The sequence below is a fragment of the Esox lucius genome, chromosome 15 (assembly GCF_011004845.1).
Source record: "Esox lucius isolate fEsoLuc1 chromosome 15, fEsoLuc1.pri, whole genome shotgun sequence".
Taxonomy (NCBI): Eukaryota; Metazoa; Chordata; class Actinopteri; order Esociformes; family Esocidae; genus Esox; species Esox lucius.
Window position 1 is genome coordinate 33,949,586 of NC_047583.1, and position 19,337 is coordinate 33,968,922.

The window sequence follows — 19,337 nt, forward strand, 5'->3', positions numbered from 1 at the left end:
TCTGAAAATAAATCATATTTTCTCACACTAAAAAATTAAAAATAGACCTAACACAAAATAATATTAGTTTAGTTTAATTTATTTTAAAGAGCACATACATCTTTAATTTCACACCATTGTTTAGTCACTGCTCATCGAAAAATTTAATGTTTGTAAAAAGGTGGGAAAATGCGAACAACAACATAATGCAATTATGTGCAAATCATTTATCCCTGTATTTAATTTAAATTTGTACAAAGACAGCATATCAAACGTTGAAACTAAGAAATCTTATTGTTTTTGGAAAAATACTGGCCCATTTTGAATTTGATGCCAGCAACAGGTTTCAAAAAAGTTTGGAGAGGAGCATGTTTACCACTGTGTTGCATCACCTCTTTTAACAATACTTTACACGCATTTGGGAAATGAGGAGACCCATTGCTGTAATTTGAAGTGTATCCCCATTCTTGCTTGATATAGGATTTCAGCTGCTCAACAGTTTGGGGTCACCTTTGTCGTAGTTTTTGTTTAATGTTTTCAGTGGGTGACAGGTCTGGACTGCAGGCAGGCCAATTTAGCACCAGACTCTTTTACTACAGAGCCATGCTGTTGTAGTATGCGCAGATTGTGGTTTTGCATTGTATTGCTGAAATAAGCAAGACCTTCCCTTGAAAAATAAGTCGTCTGAAAGGCAGCATATGTTGCCCCAAAACAGGTATGTATTGTTTATGGTGCCTTCACAGAGGTGCAAGTCACCCATGCCATGTGCACTTATGCATCCCCATACCATCATGGATGCTGGCTTTTGAACTGTGCTTATAAGAACCCGGAGGGTTCCTTACATTACCTACAATAAATTAAAAAATTGAGACCACAGGACAATGTTCCACTTTGCCTCAGTCCATCTTAAATGAGCTCCGGCCAAGAGAAGGCGGCAGCGGTTCTGGATCTGGTTTATGTATGGTTTCTTCTTGTATGGTAGAATTTTAACTTGCGTTTTGTGGATGCAGCGACATACTGTGTTCACAGACAATGATTTTCGGAAGTGTTCCTGATGAGCCCATGCAGTGATTTCTACTAAAGAATCATGTGTGTTTTTAATGCAGTGCCATCTGAGAGCCCAAAGATCATGGCATTCCAATATTGGTTTCGGCCTTGTCCCTTGCATACAGAGATTTCTCCAGATTCTCTGAATCTTTAAATGAAATTATGTAAAGTAGATGATGAGATCCCCAAACTCTTTGTAATTTTACGTTGAGAAACGTTATTCTTATATTGTTGCACTATTTGTGCACTCTTTCACAGAGTGGTGAATCCCTCCCGGTCCTCACTTCTGACAGACCCATCCTCTATGGATAGATCTTTTAATACCCAATCATGTTACTGACCTTTTGCCAATTGACGTAATTAGTTGTGTGATATTCCACCAGTTGTAATTTTTTTAGCATTACATATCTTTTCCCAACTTTTCTTTTGGGGCAAAAGTTATGAGCTTTTGAAAATCGAATCTTTGGCCAGTAGGTGGCGCTAGAAGCATTGGCCTATGAGCGGGACAAAGCAGTCCAGAGTCACTGTGGCAACTTGATCTGATCATGTAAAACGCGTAGCTGTTAGCACTTACAGGAACATTTATGTCAGTTCTACAATTTTATCCCTGATGTCCTTACACTGCTCTCTGGTCTCTGGTCTCCGGTCTCTGGTCTCTGGTCTCTGGTCTTGGCCATTGTGGAGAGTTTGGAGTCTGTTTGATTGAGTATGTGGACAGGTGTCTTTTATACATGTAACGAGTTCAAACAGGTGCAGTTAAAACAGGTAATGAGTGGTAGGTGATCAAATATTTGTGTCATACAATAACATTCAGATTAATTATTAAAAAAACTTGATTTTCTGATTTTTCACAGTTAAAGTGTATCTATGATAAAAAATACAGACTTCTACATGCTTTGTAAGTAAGAAAATTGGCAGTGTATCAAATACTTGTTCTCCCCACTGTATATTAAATATTTATAGGCACAATTTGGATTTAGTAATGATAAACTATTCAAGTATAGTAACAGAGCCATAGTACTTAGAAATATATATGCCAGGATAGAAAACCACATCAGACTGAATATGACTGTAACTGTTGCCTAGTTTGTAGATTTATTTTACATTGATGGTCGCTAGTTAGGTATATCAGACTTGCCTTTTTCTAAAATAATATTTACATCATAGAGACAAACATGATACATGATACACACCTCATTTAATACATTCTATATGCAAAACGTTCAATGTAATATTTTCTAGCTAGCCAGCTTGTGGCTATAGTACCTAATTATATTTACTTGCTTAATACTGGTGACTTAGCCATTATCAACCCATTGTTGTGCACAAAGAAATCCACATTTTAGTTTTACATCTTCCATACCTCAAATGATTGACTTGGTTTGTACATAAAATCTGCGAAAGTAAGACTCTAGATCCATTCTTCTGCCCGTGGTCTAAAATTGCCATGGGAAAATGGGGGTTTTGCCCCATCATATTAGGTGCACAATAAAAAAAGGGTTCCTGCCAATTATGACCTAATAGTTTGTAGATAATGTTTTATAGTATTTATGTTCATTTTCAGAATTAAAATATGTGATTTGACAGCAGCGATAATAAGAGAAAAACCTTCGGAATTAGGATTCTGAAATCAAAAGGCTCCGGTTGGGAAGGGTTAATGTTAGAATAGTCAGCCGAAGTTGCACTGCATAAGGGAACTATGCTAGCTACAAAAGCAGTGCCAAGTAGTTTATGCTACACTATTTGACATTGACTGAGTGACCAACAGCAGTAGTTTCACCTTATGATAGCAACAACGATTATATTATCTTATTATCATCTACATTCATTTATTTAATCATCGCCATCATGAGCACACACACACACTACCTCCTCCTGCTGCCCCCTATTACATTTTGATTAAATATTTTTGACATGCAAGGGTGCAAAAGAAAACCTAGGATCCACTTTTTTCCTGACATTACTCATTCCGTGACGTCGAGTCCTATGTGGTTGTCAGATTTCAATATCAGTAAAGAGAATTTCTCCCAAACTCCATAGAAAATCGACCCGGCCAAGCCCATTGAAAATAGCCCAATTCAGTGTAGAAAATACCCCACCTTGGAACAATGCAAATATGGAAAAAGTTTCCTACTACGGTCACATTAACTGCAGTGTTTCGCAGTTTTTTATTTTATGAGCACAAAATGATGTTTTACCATGCCAACACAGAGAGGCAGTGCTAGATTTTGGGAAGGCTTTTGAGTTTTGAATGCTGGAAAAACCCTGTGTATAGCTATACAGAATGCCACCTGCCAAAGTGGCTAGTAAGAATGACTGCGTCACATGCCACAGCCGAGTCTTTTTAGTGATCTGGCTCACTCGGACCAGTCAAAACTGCTCTTCGTTCAAAACACTTTATTGCAAATATGATTATGCAAATGTTTCTTATCAGCCCAAATTTTCTAACGGCTGTAATAACATGTACTGGCCTTAGTAAACCTGGGGAAAGTAACACTTTTATTTGTTAATTTATCTTTCACTAAAAATTATGCATTTTAATCTTTGCAGGTGCCATGCATCAAAAAAATAAGTGCAAAATCTTGTTAACAATTCAATAACTCTTCATTCTGTTGAAACATTTTAAAAATTGAAATGACACTAGAACAGATCACAGTAGAATACAATAACAAAACATTGTAAAACACATTAACTAGTAATGTAAAATGGTTAAAAAAAATATTTACTGAGTAATGTTATTATTAGCAGATCAACATGGCAGTTCTAATCGTTGGCCGAACTATAAACATGTCTCAGGGTTCAACTAGTCTATTCTTATCCAGTGAGTCACAAAGTAGTTGGATAAGGAGATCTATCTTCAGGGAAGACTAGTGTTAAAAAAAAGAAGTTGTCTCACTTTTGCAGGGCTGATTCTGTTCCTCCTTTCGGTTATAATTTCTCCCATTTTGGTTAACACTCTCTCAGATGGAATTGATGTTGCCACTGTACATGACTCTGGATAGCCTGGGGTAAACCAAAGCCTGACTTTTCCACCACTCAAGGGGGTCTGCAGATCTCTGAAACAGGGGCTCCTCCAGATAAGACCTCACCTGCATGATGGCATCTGCAGAAGGATTTCTTCTTGCAATACCTCCTGTCACCTTTTCATCAAACATGCTCCTCTGGATCCACTGTGCCCGCTGCTCTCTGATCTGCATCTGACTGCTGGCTGCTGAGGTCTACTGTCCCTGCTGCTACAGCAATGGGCTATAAAGCCTTGTCAGCAGCTATATTCTCAACAAAGTCTTGCTTTTTGAATCTGGGGGTCCAGTGTTGCTGCCTCTGATAGAGGTGGTTGTATTCCATCCTGTGGAACCTGTGCCATTGATGCACTGAGAGACTTCACTATTTTTGATTAGGTGATTACCAGATCCAAATCTAATTTAACAAGCAAAAGTATAAAAAACACTGCTGTTTTCACTATCCTCTTGCAATAGGACCAGCTGGATGGCGGTTCATAAGAACAAGGTCAAGCAACAGACATTGGGGACAACAAAGCTACAGACTGACAGAGGGCATTGACCATTGACCAATATGACCGTGAACTTAACTGTAGGATTACATCAAGTGACCTACAAAAAGAATGCCAGACAGCAGCTGGGGTGAGGTGCATGGCGAGGACAGTTCGAAACAGGCTCCTAGGGGCAGGGCAAAGCCCTTCATCAATGAGAAGCAAAGAAGAGCCAGGTTGAAGTTTGCAAAACACCATAAGGATTGGACCGTTGAGGAATGGAGTAATCTTCTCTGACGAGTCAAAATTTCACGCTTTGCCCAACACCTGGTCGTCTAATGTTTAGACGGAGACTTGAAGAGGCCTACAAGACACAGTGTCTCGCACCCACTGTGTTATTTGGTGGAGGATCAGTGATGATCTCGGGATGCTCCAGCAAGACTGGAGTCAGGCAGATTTGTATTTGTGAATCAAGCCAAGTACAAGGTTATCCTGGAAGAACGCCTGCTTCCTTCTGCTCTGACAATGTTCCCCAACTCTGAGAATTGTTTTTTTCCAGCAGGACAATGCTCCTTGCCACACAGCCAGGTCAATCAAGGCCTGTTATGGGCAGCTCAATCTCCAGACCTGAACCCCATTGAAAACCTCTGGAATTTGATTAAGAGGAAGATGGATGGTCACAGGCCATCTAACAATGGCAAGCTACTTGAATTTTTGTGCCAGGAGTAGCATAAAGTCACCCAACAGCAATCTGACAGACTGGTGGAGAGCATACAAAGATGCATGAAAGCTGTGAATAAAAAACAGGGTTATTCCACCAAGTATTGATTTCTGAACTCCTCCTAAGTTAAAATATTTGTATATTTTTGTTGAAAAATGTATTTGCAGTATTCGAGGTCTGAAAACAATGCATCTAAATTACAATATTTGTATTTGCAATTTGGGATTAATGTTGTCAGTATTTTACAGAATAAAACTAAAATGTTCATTTTACTCAAACACATACCTATGAATACTAAAACCACAGAAACTGATTAATTTGCAGTGGTCTCTTACATTTTTCCAGATATATATATATATATATATATATATATATATATATATATATATATATATATATATATATATATATATATATATATATATATGTGTATCTATATGTGTATGTGTGTGTGTAGATAGATACAGTGCTTTGCTAATATAATATACAGACTCCTGACACATTAGTCTTTTAGTTCAAAACAATGAACATGCTTTGGGGAAAAACTTGTTTTATGCTGGGGCATTTTTTTATGAACAATAAAAACCTGAAATATTTTGCTTGTACAAGTATTCCACCTATATGCTTTGGAAACTCACAATTTAACATATTAAAGAAGTTGCCTAAACAAGGACACAAATACACTCACCTAAAGGATTATAAGGAACACCATACTAATACTGTGTTTGACCCCCTTTCGCCTTCAGAACTGCCTTAATTCTACGTGGCATTGATTCAACAAGGTGCTGAAAGCATTCTTTAGAAATGTTGTCCCATATTGATAGGATAGCATCTTGCAGTTGATGGAGATTTGTGGGATGCACATCCAGGGCACGAAGCTCCCGTTCCACCACATCCCAAAGATGCTCTATTGGGTTGAGATCTGGTGACTGTGGGGGCCATTTCAGTACAGTGAACTCATTGTCAACCAATGTGAAATGATTTGAGCTTTGTGACATGGTGCATTATCCTGCTGGAAGTAGCCATCAGAGGATGGGTACATGGTGGTCATAAAGGCATGGACATGGTCAGAAACAATGCTCAGGTAGGCCGTGGCATTTAAACTATGCCCAATTGGCACTAAGGGGCCTAAAGTGTGCCAAGAAAACATCCCCCACACCATTACACCACCACCACCAGCCTGCACAGTGGTAACAAGGCATGATGGATCCATGTTCTCATTCTGTTTACGCCAAATTCTGACTCAACACAAAGTGCTTTACAGAGACACCCGGCCTTAAACCCCAAGGAGCAAACAACAGTAGTGTTGAATTTCAGTGGCTAGGAAAAACTCCCTAAGAAGGCAGTTCAGGAGATTGTCTTGACCAGAAACACACTCCTAAATGCATTGAAGCAACTGCCATGTGATTCGCTGATTAGATAATTGCATTAATGAAAAATTGAACAGGTGTTCCTAATAATCCTTTAGGTGAGTGTATATTCTAATTCTAACTCATAAATAGTGTAAACATTTTTGTAAAAGTTATTGCATTAAAACTGCGTTTTTCAAAGTTTGAAATTGTGTATCAAATCGAAGTGCACTATATCAGTCAAATTAAAGGTTGTAAAAGTTGTCCAACCTAATGGAGAATATTTTGAAATTGGAATGAAGTTTCTCTGACACTTCTGTGAAACCAACTTTACCTCGGCCCTATACTGTATGCTCAGTTCCCAAAGATTGTGAAAATGTCTTTATGCTGACTAATTTAAATAAAAAACCTATGTTGCATCATAGAATTTGTTTAAGGTAGGCTATTATACTGTATGGACTGCTTGCACAAAACGTGATTAATTTCATTGTTCATTGTTCTGTTCATATTTATTGCGATACACTGCATTTTTGTGCAAGAAAAAGGGTTTGAAAAGTGTTTTTGGAATGGCAGAACAGTTCCACAAGGCTGTTTGTGGTCTGATTTCAATGATAAATAGTGACATAATTATGGGTGTCATAAACATATTGGACTGCTTGCACAAAAAGGGACTCATTTCATTGTTCTGTTCATTGTTCTGTTTTGAAAAAAAAGAAAAAAAGTAGAAAAAAAGATTCATTGTGAAGCCTTTTCTTACACAAATGTGCATTGTGTTTGCATAGAACATTTGTATTGGGAGTATAACTCTGTATGGGTGTGTTATGATCAGAATTCAATAATATATAGAAAAAATCTGATTTTGCTTATGAAATTATTTACTTTATTCTGCATGTTTCCCTAAAACACTACCTTATAAAAACATTAACATGCATGCATATATTAGCTAAGGTACTTTGGACTAATTTGATGCCAAATACACAATGATCGACTTACATTACATATTGTTTATAAGCCCAAATATAAAAGTAGTGAAACCCAAATATTTAAAGCATGGTAATCTGGGAGTAACTTATAAATGTATGAGGGTAACTTATAAACAACATTTAGCTAGCTTTATTGAAACATATACTGTATGTGCAGTCACATTTAGCCAAATCTTGTATTTTTCTATAAAGTACAGTTTTTGTTGCGTTTGCACAAATTTGCATTTTATGCACATTTTCATACAACTTTTTCAAATACTAACATATAAACAGTAGCTAGCTAGCTTTGTTGAAACATAAGTATACTTTATGTGCAGTCATGTTCAGCCAAATCTCTTAAATGTGTCTATAAATTTCAGTTTTTGCTGGCTTTGTTAACTAAATTTATGCTCGTTTTTGTAAAACATTCTAAAACCCTCCTCTTTCCTTGCGCAATCATCTATACAAATCCCGTAATTGTCAGTTCCCTGTGTTGGCCATGGGTGATTTGCTTAAAGTTGGGAAAAGTTGTACTTTCCTTTGCCTCTCACGGCTTGCTCGCAAGTTGCAACAGTCTCTTCATTAAGAGCCATCACCAACAACGTTGTAATGTGCATGTAGCCAATTATTCTTCTGTATCTCACAACCAACCTCAAAATTCTCTCTTCCTTGTCATTGATTTGAATAAAAGCACAGCCAAACTTCAAAATAAATGCCTCTTTCAAGAAGAGGTCAAATGAGATGTCAGTCAGCGGCCAGTAGCGAATCAAACGTGCAGTTGCAAATAATAATTTGGGGTGGCACCCGGGGTGGCCAATCAGATGACAGAGGTGGCTCCGGTCCTGTTTGTAGAGCATAGATAAGATAGACATATTTGAATTTAAAGTATTTCCATCTCTGGATACAGATCATGGATACTGTCTGAGAGTTGACGCTGCCTGCCCAGAAAAGGGGTTTGTCCTTTAGTTTTCCTTTCACCCTCACCTCCTGCCCTCACCTTTCTGTTGCAGTTAATAAAAGGCTTCCCGGTCCCTGAATACACCCTCTGTGTCTGTTCCTTGTGTCTCTCGCTGAAGACATAATCATGATTTGTATCCAGAGATGGATATTTAAGATAAGGGCACTGGCTATTAAAAGAAGAAATTAAAAAGCTATTAATTGGAAAATATTTTCAGTTATCAGACTTATATCGCTTACAACTGGTCAAGCTATACCGGGATTTAGCTGAAGGGGCATTTGTGAGGTCTAGAGCAAAGTGTCAAGAAGAAGGGGAAAGGAATCAAAATACATTTTTGTTTGCACTAGAAAGAATATATTTTAAATGGAATTTTATGAAAATGTAGTAATGATATTTGCATGGATCCCTCTCTTTAAAGTAGATGTATTTAATCTTTTATGAGCAATTATATTCTATTCCATTCTATCAAATCTATTTCTAATAACAGTTAGGGTACAGATTTTTTAGAAAGCAGAATGGGTTATGGGTGTGAAAATAATTACTAACTGACAACTGGACAAAAGACAATAGATAGGACATTACTGATGGGGCCCACACATCCTGTCCATACCTCCTGCTAGGAACTGTGACTGTCATAGACTCTCTGAATAGACCCATGGACCAAAGGGGAGGTTGGAACATACGATGCTAGGGTATTATGTAGGATAAACCTTTTTTATTGGAGAATAATAGACTGGTTGGTAATAGTTGGTAATGGTCACTGACCACCTCCTATGTGTTCTGCCATATAATACTGTGTTATCTTTTGATTATTTGGATAAAATCTTGGACTGAATCTAATAAAGAAAGTTACCCCCAAACATCCAGTTTTATAATTTTGTTCAAAAATGGACCGAGTTTAACAGTTTGAAGGGTTTCATCCTGTTAGATTCTGTCCATTTCTCATCCATGAACATAATTAATGCAACTGGAAGTCAGGGGAGAGCCATCTTTATTGAGCATGAGGCTACGATGTTAACCTTCCTTCTTTCATTTTCCTCTCTCCAATTTTTACAGAGTTAACAGTCTTTTATGCCAATACACATAGTAGGCGGTCAATGATTGTAGCCAGTCATTACACAGTCAATTATCCTCCAATAAGAAAGGTTTATCCTACATGATACGCTTGTATGGTATGTTCCAACCTCCCCTATGGTCCATTGGTCTATTGATAGAATCTATGACAGTCATATGGACAGTTCCTAGCAGGAGGTGTGGACAGGGTGTGTGGGGCCACCACATTTTATCTATTGTCCGTGGTTCAGCATTAGTCAGCACATATGTTTTGTGTTAAGTTTCTCATGCCCATTTCATCATCATATCAACAGGTATGATGGGTCGGTCTTCCATTGTTACTGCAGTTTGACGGGGTTGATATTAAAGCACTACCATTCTAGCAACGTCAGTTGTATAAGTCATTCCAATATTGCGATTATTCGCAAATGGAAGAAACACAAAAGAACTGTCAATCTCCCTCGTCTGGGGCTCCATGCAAGATCTCACCCAGGCAGCTGGGACCATAATCACCAAGAAAACAATTGGTAACACACTACGCTGTGAAGGACTGAAATCCTGCAAGCAGATGGCTTCGGGTTATCCTGCATCAGCCACCAATCAAGAAAGTCTTGATATACTCTTTAAAAAGATTGATTTTCTGGCAAAGTTCCATACTTCTTAGATTTTAGCCACAATGTAGTCTTTCTCTAGAGCCTTATTAAACTCCTCAGTAATCCATACACCTGTCAGAGCTCTCTCTTCATCAGAATGATCACAGGGATGTTGCTGATTATTGTTGTCACTGCATGTGCGACAAAGAGAAAAGAAAAGCTTCCTATTAGGACCATGGGTTGGTAACACTGGAAGAAACAAACCCTGAGGCGGGTAAACTGTTGCCTCAATCAGACCAAAATAGTTTTGGGGCAAGTCAAAGTTACTATGAATGATTTCAGGATGGCCCAGAGGAAAGTGATATTTGCTCATGAGAATAAAGGGATGTAAAGTCACTGTACTCTATTGTTTCATCCTCTTGGGCTAAATGCCTTAAAGCCAAAGCATTGGTGCGACCATCAAATAATGCATCTCTGGGTTCCAGGGGTTCTGGCATGCCAAATCTATCCATAAAAGCTTGAACCTGAGGGTCTGACCTTTTCAAGTGAGCCCACCCGTGCACCCACAAAACCACCACTTTCAGACCATAATCAACCTGTAAGGATTTCTGTTTGTCTTGGAACTCTAGATACATGTCATCAAAGCTCTTTTGGGTTAAAGCACACATTTCCTGTGTCAAAAAGCAGGATGTACATCCATGAAAGAAACACCCGTTGTACTCAAAAGCTGTCTCGACACCGTCGATAACTGCATAACCATCTACATGGGCCAAACTTTTTTTTTTAAATATGTTTTTTGTCTCAGCTAGGTACTACAACCATTGGATGGAACCACTAGACTATGATTTGTACAGCCTTCTATAGTTATCAGTTGAGAGAATGTTTATAGATTCCTCTGTCATAAAATGAGTACGATAGGTTTTCATGCAAGCTGATGCAATAGTTATACAACTCAAGGGATCAACGCCTGCGTCATTGATTATTTTCTCTCTGAACTTAAGACAACCTTCACACAAGATAGCCACATTGTTGTCACAATACATTTCCATCTCTTTATGAAAATCAAAGGTTTCATTACGGACTGTCTCATACCATATAATAAACTTCTCTGTCACTTTGACTGTCATTTGATCAGCTCCATACATTTCAGGACCGAGGTAAGGTCCGATGTAATTGAGATTCTCCTCAGAGCTGAAAAAATTTGGAAACCAACCTTTAACAGCTGTTTCAAAGCCGAGAGCTTCCGGCATTTGAGAGAGTTTCATAGGAAGAAAGCTAGGACTGTCAATATATCGTTGATCAAATGCGTGATCTGTCAAACTCAACACCTTGCTTCCTTGTGTTATAAGAGAGGGAAGTAGTTAATGTAGGGTACAATGTGTCAGAATGGTGATTTATGGCCCTGGAGGGCGGGGCTTCCATATTGATGTGACAGGTGGGCGGGGCATACGGTTTGTAGGGTGGGACTTCCTGTATGACGTATGTTAGGGTGGGATATCCTGTATGACGTGTGTATGCTGTGTGTACGGGCGGGACTTCAGGAGTGACGTACGCATGTCCGGTGACTTTGTAATTTATGATTACATGGATGTGTCAGTGTTTGATATCTTACAACGCCTGATGAGCAAAACAGATTAGTGTTATAACAGGAGGGTTATGTTTGATGATTAACAAATGGTTCTTAGGGTTCCGGAATGTTAAATTCCATTGCAATAAATAAGGGTTGTGTCAGCGGTAAGCTGTTTGGTGTTCAACAAATGGTGTTCGTCAGATCTAAAACCCCCGGTGCAACAGATGGCCTACAACCGGTTGTTGTTAACCTTTCATGTTTTATGGGTTGATTGGCGTGGTCTGCATATTTAAATCACGCAGACATCGGTGATGGTCATTCAGTCTTGCCTGAGCAAACTTACCTACACAATACAAAACATGGAGGATTGTGCTGCGATCAATGTTTTGGGTGAAACACCGGTGAAAGCTAACATCTTAAACCCAGAGCTACCGGAGGTGGCATTTTATGAATTACCCGAAGGCCATGTGTTTAAGGCTGGTGTGACCGATCAAATGATTTTTAATGCCGGATTATGGGCCACCTTTTAAAAAGTGTTTTATTTGGGGCCAAAACAAGGCCCACATAATACAGTAGATGTACTGTTTAAAGTTGTCGAGGGGCTGAAAGTGTATGACTCTGTTAGATTGGAACTATTTCCGGAAAATGTCAGTGGGGTCGATTGTGACTGCCGACAGTTCGACTGACGTAAGACCCTGAAGCTCCGCCTTACGTTAACACCATCCTCAACACAGCATAAAAACAGACAGACCACCTGAGACTATCAAGCAGTCGGAAGAATTTACGAAACATGTCTCACGATTAAAACTAAGCGGTGATTGAAGAACCCAAGGCCGAGAACTGGCTGTGTGACACCTGGGATGACAACGCTGAAGCCTTCTATGGAACCCCTGACCCCGACAGCTCTATTCCACCGGCATACCCAGCAAGAAACTACCACTGGATTGACCGGATTGGTGGTCCTCTTAATCTGTCATACATTTCAAATGCTAACAAGAGTTATCACAAAATGGACAAACACCTTGTACCAAAAGTTTTAAAGATCATCAAAGCAACAATGGGTACGATTCTGGAAAACGTTGTTGGGGCTATTCTACACAAAGCATGCATCGGATGTGAAGTGGACCACCCGAGCCAGACAAGACATTCGTGTCTCGAACCGCCTGAGTATTTTTTTGAGACCCATTATGATGACATTGTGGCAACGGTTTTAACACCGCGACTGAAACATGTGTTGGTCAAGGCTTTGAACACATCGGGTTTTCACGCACCGATGACTGATGATCACAAGGCTGCTGAGAACTTTCTGCATGAGCTCAAGTTGGAGCCGAACATCACACAGAGACTGAGTGAGAATAGGGATGAATACATGGACAAATTTAATGAGGATGCTGTATGCAATGCAGTGGCGTCATGGTGTGATTAAAAGCAAAGAGTCTGTTGTCTAAGGCATGGTAACTTCAGTTCTCATGTTAACAAGTATACAAACAAAGACTATGAGAAATCTGAATGTTTGTGTAACTTTTCTGAATATCTTGGTTGTGTAATTTCGAAAACTCAAATAAAACGATGTTAAACATGTATTTATTCTCATTATTGCTCGAACACTCTACGATGTCTGAACAGGTTATGAAAAGTATTTACTACGACCCGGCAAACCCTGGTGCTTATGTGGGTAGAGAGGGTTTGAAAAGAGCATACTTGGAAACGGGGAGATCCTAAAAAATGGTGAGGCTGATGACTGGCTGCTCGCCCAGGATGCATACACGCTACACAGACCTGTAGCTATACATTTTAAAAGAAATAGAGTTATTGTTCATGATATGAATGCACAATTTCAGCTGGATTTGGTTGACATGAGTGCTTACAGTGTGGAAAACGATAACATGAAATTTATGTTAACATGCATAGATGTATTAAGCAAATACGCATGGATTCGCGTGCTGAGAAATAAAAGTGCTATCGAGGTAAAGCGAGCATTTGAAGGCATATTAAAAGAAGGAAGAACACCGCAAAAAGTCCAAACGGACAAGGGGAAGGAGTTTTTTAATTCACATTTTGAAATGTTAATGAAGAAGTACAACATAAAACATTTTGCTACAGGAAATTATGTCAAAGCGAGTATCGTTGAGAGATTTAATAAAACAATTAAATCACGAATATGGAGGTATCTCACAGCTGCCAACACTAATCGCTATGTTGAGGTTATTCAAGATTTAGTTCACGGATACAACCATAGCTACCATCGGTCTATTAAGATGAAGCCTGCTGACGTTTGTGAAGAAAATGTTAGATTAGTTCTCAAGAACCTGTATGGTAAAACATTAATGAGAAATGAATGTATGAAAACAGAGTTGGATTTATTCACAGTTCAATTCACACAGACATCTATCGAGAAAAATACTTACGTTGAAATACCGACCCTATCAGCAATATCAGACGCAGCCCCTCTGGAGTTCTTTATTGCCGGGAATGGTGAAAACTACGTTGATCTAAACAATACTTTGTTGTACCTACATGTAACAGACACTAAACCGGACAGAACTAATATTGATGCCGGAGCACATGTTGGAGTTATCAAATATCCGATAGCCACCCTATTTTCACAAGTGGATGTCTCCTTGGGTGATCGTTTAATTAGTCAGAGTAGCAACACATACCCCAACAGAGCCGTTATAGAGAGCATTCTGAATTATGGATGTGATACATTAAAGACAGATTTCAGCTGGTTTGTTTTACAAGGATGCCGCAGGTCACATGGATGTAACGGACCCTGCAGGCGAGAACAATGGACTCACGAAAAGGGCTGCCTATTATCGGATAGTACAACATTTGAAATGATTGGCCCTGTTCATAGCGATATTTTCTTTCAAGAGAAACTTATTTTAAACGGCGTTGATATAAAGGTTAGGATGGTACGCGGTAAAGATGAGTTCTGCCTTATGGGGGTCGGGAATGTGCGTTATCGTTTGCATACATTATCAGCGTCACTATTTGTCAAGAAAGTGTCTGTTTCGCCAGCCGTGAAACTTGGACACGCTCAAGCGTTACTCTCAACCAGTGCCAAGTACCCAATTGAAAGAGTGTGTATGGAGACATTTAGCTTACCGGCAGAGGGACGCGTTTGCAACCAGGGAAACCTATTTTTAGGACCACTGACAAAATGTATTGTCATCGGATTGGTGGACAATGACAGTTTTACCAGAAGTTACACGAAAAAATCTATTTAATTTCAAACATTATAATTTGGAGTTTATGGCTATGTATGTGGATGGTTAGCAATTTCCTAGCAAACCATTCCAACCAAATTACACAAAGGGGTCAGCAGTGCGTGAATTTTACCAATTGGCCTTAGCTTCAGGAAAACACATTATCCAGAAACATTTTCTGAGCATGATCCATGTTGTTTAACCGTGTCTCGATGCAATTAGGTTAGGAATGGAACGGCAACGTTTAGTAACGGCAGTAGAAAACCTGCAGTAGAAAAACAGATTGGTTGATGGTTTTTCTTTTCCTTGCGACTGAAGTGTTCTTTCTAGACATGTATATAATTTTGGCTTTTTGTCTCTTTAATTTTCGGAGCTGTGATTCTGTTAAGGGTATATTTCCGCGCCTTAGATTATGCGCTATTTCACAGAGTGATAGAATGAGGTCGGTGGATGCTGATTCTAAAATAACTTTTCGTTGACTTGCTGGTGCCTTAAATATCATCTTCAAAAGTGGTACATTTCTGCGAATACGTTTAGACATGATCAAACTTTCTTAAGAACATACACTCCAGGCCAATCCCCTGAAAATAACTCTGTTCTCAGGTGGTAGTCTTCTGGTGTTGTAGCTTTAAAGTCAATAAGTAAATAGCCAAAAGGCGGATTTGTTGCATCTTTAAAACTCTCCATGAAGAATCGAGAAAGACTGGGGTATATCTTTCTGCCTAAAATGCTAATCTGCTGATTGTCGCGGAGGTTTTTAAACAAGATAAGGTAGTTTGTACCATACCATACCATCTTCTTCCGCTTATCCGGGGCCGGGTCGCGGGGGCAGCAGTCTAAGCAGGGATGCCCAGACTTCCCTCTCCCCAGACACTTCCTCCAGCTCTTCCGGGGGGACACCGAGGCGTTCCCAGGCCAGCCGGGAGACATAGTCCCTCCAGCGTGTCCTAGGTCTTCCCCGGGGTCTCCTCCCGGTGGGACGGGACCGGAACACCTTCCGAAAAAGATGCCCAAGCCACCTCAGCTGACCCCTCTCGATGTGGAGGAGCAGCGGCTCTACTCTGAGCTCCTCCCGGGTGACCGAGCTTCTCACCCTATCTCTAAGGGATCGCCCGCCCACCCTGCGGAGAAAGCTCATTTCGGCCGCCTGTATCCAGGATCTTGTCCTTTCGGTCATGACCCAAAGCTCATGACCATAGGTGAGAGTAGGAACGTAGATTGACTGGTAAATCGAGAGCTTCGCCTTGCGGCTCAGCTCTTTCTTCACCACGACAGCATTACTGCAGAAGCTGCACCGATCCGTCTGTCAATCTCCCGTTCCATCCCCTAGATACTTAAACTCCTCCACTTGAGGCAGGCACTCTCCACCAACCTGAAGTTGGCAAGCCACCCTTTTCCGACTGAGGACCATGGCCTCGGATTTGGAGGTACTGATTTTCATCCCCACCGCTTCACACTCGGCTGCAAACCGTCCCAGCGCATGCTGAAGGTCCTGGTTAGAAGGGGCCAACACGACAACATCATCTGCAAAGAACAGAGACGAAATTGTGTGGTCCCCAAACCTGACACCCTCCGGCCCCTGGCTGCGCCTAGAAATTCTGTCCATAAAAATTATGAACAGAACCGGTGACAAAGGGCAGCCCTGCCGGAGTCCAACATGCACTGGGAACAAGTCTGACTTACTGCCGGCAATGCGGACCAAGCTCCTGCTTCGGTTGTACAGGGACCTGACAGCCCTTAGCAAAGGACCCAGGACCCCATATTCTCCAAGCACCCTCCACAAGATGCCGCGAGGGACACAGTCGACTGCCTTCTCCAAATCCACAAAACACATGTGGATTGGTTGGGCAAACTCCCCTGTACCCTCCAACACCCCGTAGAGGGTATAGAGCTGGTCCAGTGTTCCACGGCCCGGACGAAAACCACACTGTTCCTCCTGAATCCGAGGTTCTACTATCGGCCGTATTCTCCTCTCCAGAACCCTGGCATAGACTTTCCCGGGGAGGCTGAGAAGTGTGATCCCCCTATAGTTGGAACACACCCTCCGGTCCCCCTTCTTAAAAAGAGGGACCACCACCCCGGTCTGCCATCCCAGAGGCACTGTCCCCGACCGCCACGCGATGTTGCACAGGTGTGTCAACCAAGACAGCCCCACAACATCCAGAGACTTGAGGTACTCAGGGCGGATCTCATCCACCCCAGGTGCCTTGCCACCGAGGAGTTTCTTGACCACCTCAGTGACTTCAGCCCGGGTGATGGACGAGTCCACCTCTGAGCCCTCATCCTCTGCTTCCTCAATGGAATAAGTGACAGCGGGATTGAGGAGATCCTCGAAGTACTCCTTCCACCGCCCGACGACATCCTCAGTTGAGGTCAACAGCTGCCCACCTCTACTGTAAACAGCGTTGGTAGGGCACTGTTTCCCTCTCCTGAGGCGCCGGATGGTTTGCCAGAATCTCTTCGAGGCCAGCCGATAGTCCTTCTCCATGGCCTCACCGAACTCCTCCCAGGCCTGAGTTTTTGCCTCCACAACCACCCGGGCTGCAGCCCGCTTGGCCTGTCGGTACCCGTCAGCTGCGTCAGGAGTCCCACAAGCCAACCAGGCTTGATAGGACTCCTTCTTCAGCTTGACGGCATCCCTTACTTCCGGTGTCCACCACCGGGTTCGGGGATTGCCGCCTCGACAGGCACCGGAGACCTTACGGCCACAGCTCCGAGCGGCCGCTTCGACAATGGCGGTGGAGAACATGGTCCACTCGGACTCAATATCTCCAGCCTCCCTCGGGATCCAGTCGAAGCTCTGCCGGAGGTGGGAGTTAAAGATCTCTCTGACAGGAGACTCGGCCAGACGTTCCCAGCAGACCCTTACAGTACGCTTGGGCCTGCCGAGTCTGTCCAGCTTCCTCCCCCGCCATCGGATCCAACTCACCACCAGGTGGTGATCAGTTGACAGCTCCGCCCCTCTCTTCACCCGAGTGTCCAAGACATACGACCGCAGGTCAGATGAGACGACAACAAAGTCGATCATCGACCTGCGGCCTAGGGTGTCCTGGTGCCACGTGCACTGATGGACACCCTTATGCTTGAACATGGTGTTCGTTATGGACACACTGTGACTAGCACAGAAGTCCAATAACTGAACACCACTCGGGTTCAGATCAGGGGGGCCGTTCCTCCCAATCACGCCCCTCCAGGTGTCACTGTCGTTGCCCACGTGGGCGTTGAAGTCCCCCAGTAGAACAATAGAGTCCCCAGTCGGAGCACTTTCCAGCACCCCTCCCAGAGACTCCAAGAAGGTCGGGTACTCTGCACTGCCGTTCGGCCCGTAGGCACAAACAACAGTGAGAGACCTATCCCCGACCCGTAGGTGCAGGGAAACGACCCTCTCGTTCACTGGGGTAAACTCCAACACATGGCGGCAGAGCTGGGGAGCTATAAGCAAACCCACACCAGCCCGCCGCCTCTCACCATGGGCAACTCCAGAGTGGTGAAGAGTCCATCCTCTCTCAAGGAGTGTGGTTCCAGAGCCCAAGCCGTGTGTAGAGGTGATCCCGACTACCTCTAATCGGAACCTCTCAACCTCACGCACTAACTCAGGCTCCTTCCCCGCCAGCGAGGTGACATTCCACGTCCCAAGGTAGTTTGTCTTCAAGTTAATAGTTCTACTAGATTTGCCTTTAACAAACATGTTTTGGACAAGGTAAATTGCACTCAGGTTACGGTGGTGTGAATTTTGTGTGAAGACTCTCTCCATCTCCAAACTCTCTGATGCACTTTTCATTAAATCGTCAATAATTAAAAGGTTGTTTTTCTGAATCGGTAGCAGATTGTCATCACACAGCGATGTTGGTAGACCTCCCTTACCTTCAACATTTCATCATACAGCGGTTGCCAACATGAATAAACCCAGACAATGTTTTTAATTTCTTTGGAGAAAACAACGTCAGCCTTATCCAGCAACATCTTCACAAAATATGTTTTACCAGAGTTACTGGGGCCACTAATGACACAGCTGAACGGGTGTTGTAGTCGTGGGTCAAAACCGCTATCCATCCTAGACTGTGGTTTAATACCCGTAAGGCCTTGTGCTGTAATCAGGGAGCAGTACACGCTTGTTGTACACAACTCTGAAACGCTTAGACACTACTCGGTTTTTCAATGTGAATGTTCTTTTATCTCTAGCAATTGTGTCTGCATTACCAAGGACATGATCATCATCACTGCCCTCGCCCCGTACGAAGTTATCAACCAGTTGTGTCAGCGTCTTCAAATGAATAATGGTTGTGTTGTAACTATTCAGCGTAATGCCTTTTGCTTTGAGACAGGTCAGACCTTTAACGGTTTTGTAACCGTATGTCTTTGGCCCACCACTAACAAATTGAGCTATGCTGTCACCATCCGGTAAC

At 41.8% G+C, this 19,337-nt stretch overlaps 1 protein-coding gene across 3 annotated transcripts in view; it reads left to right on the forward strand.

The window, feature by feature from the left end:
* The window catches only part of LOC105031273 (protein FAM184A), a 249,226-nt gene that overhangs the window by 81,436 nt on the left and 148,453 nt on the right, over window positions 1–19,337 (forward strand). The window lies entirely within an intron of this gene.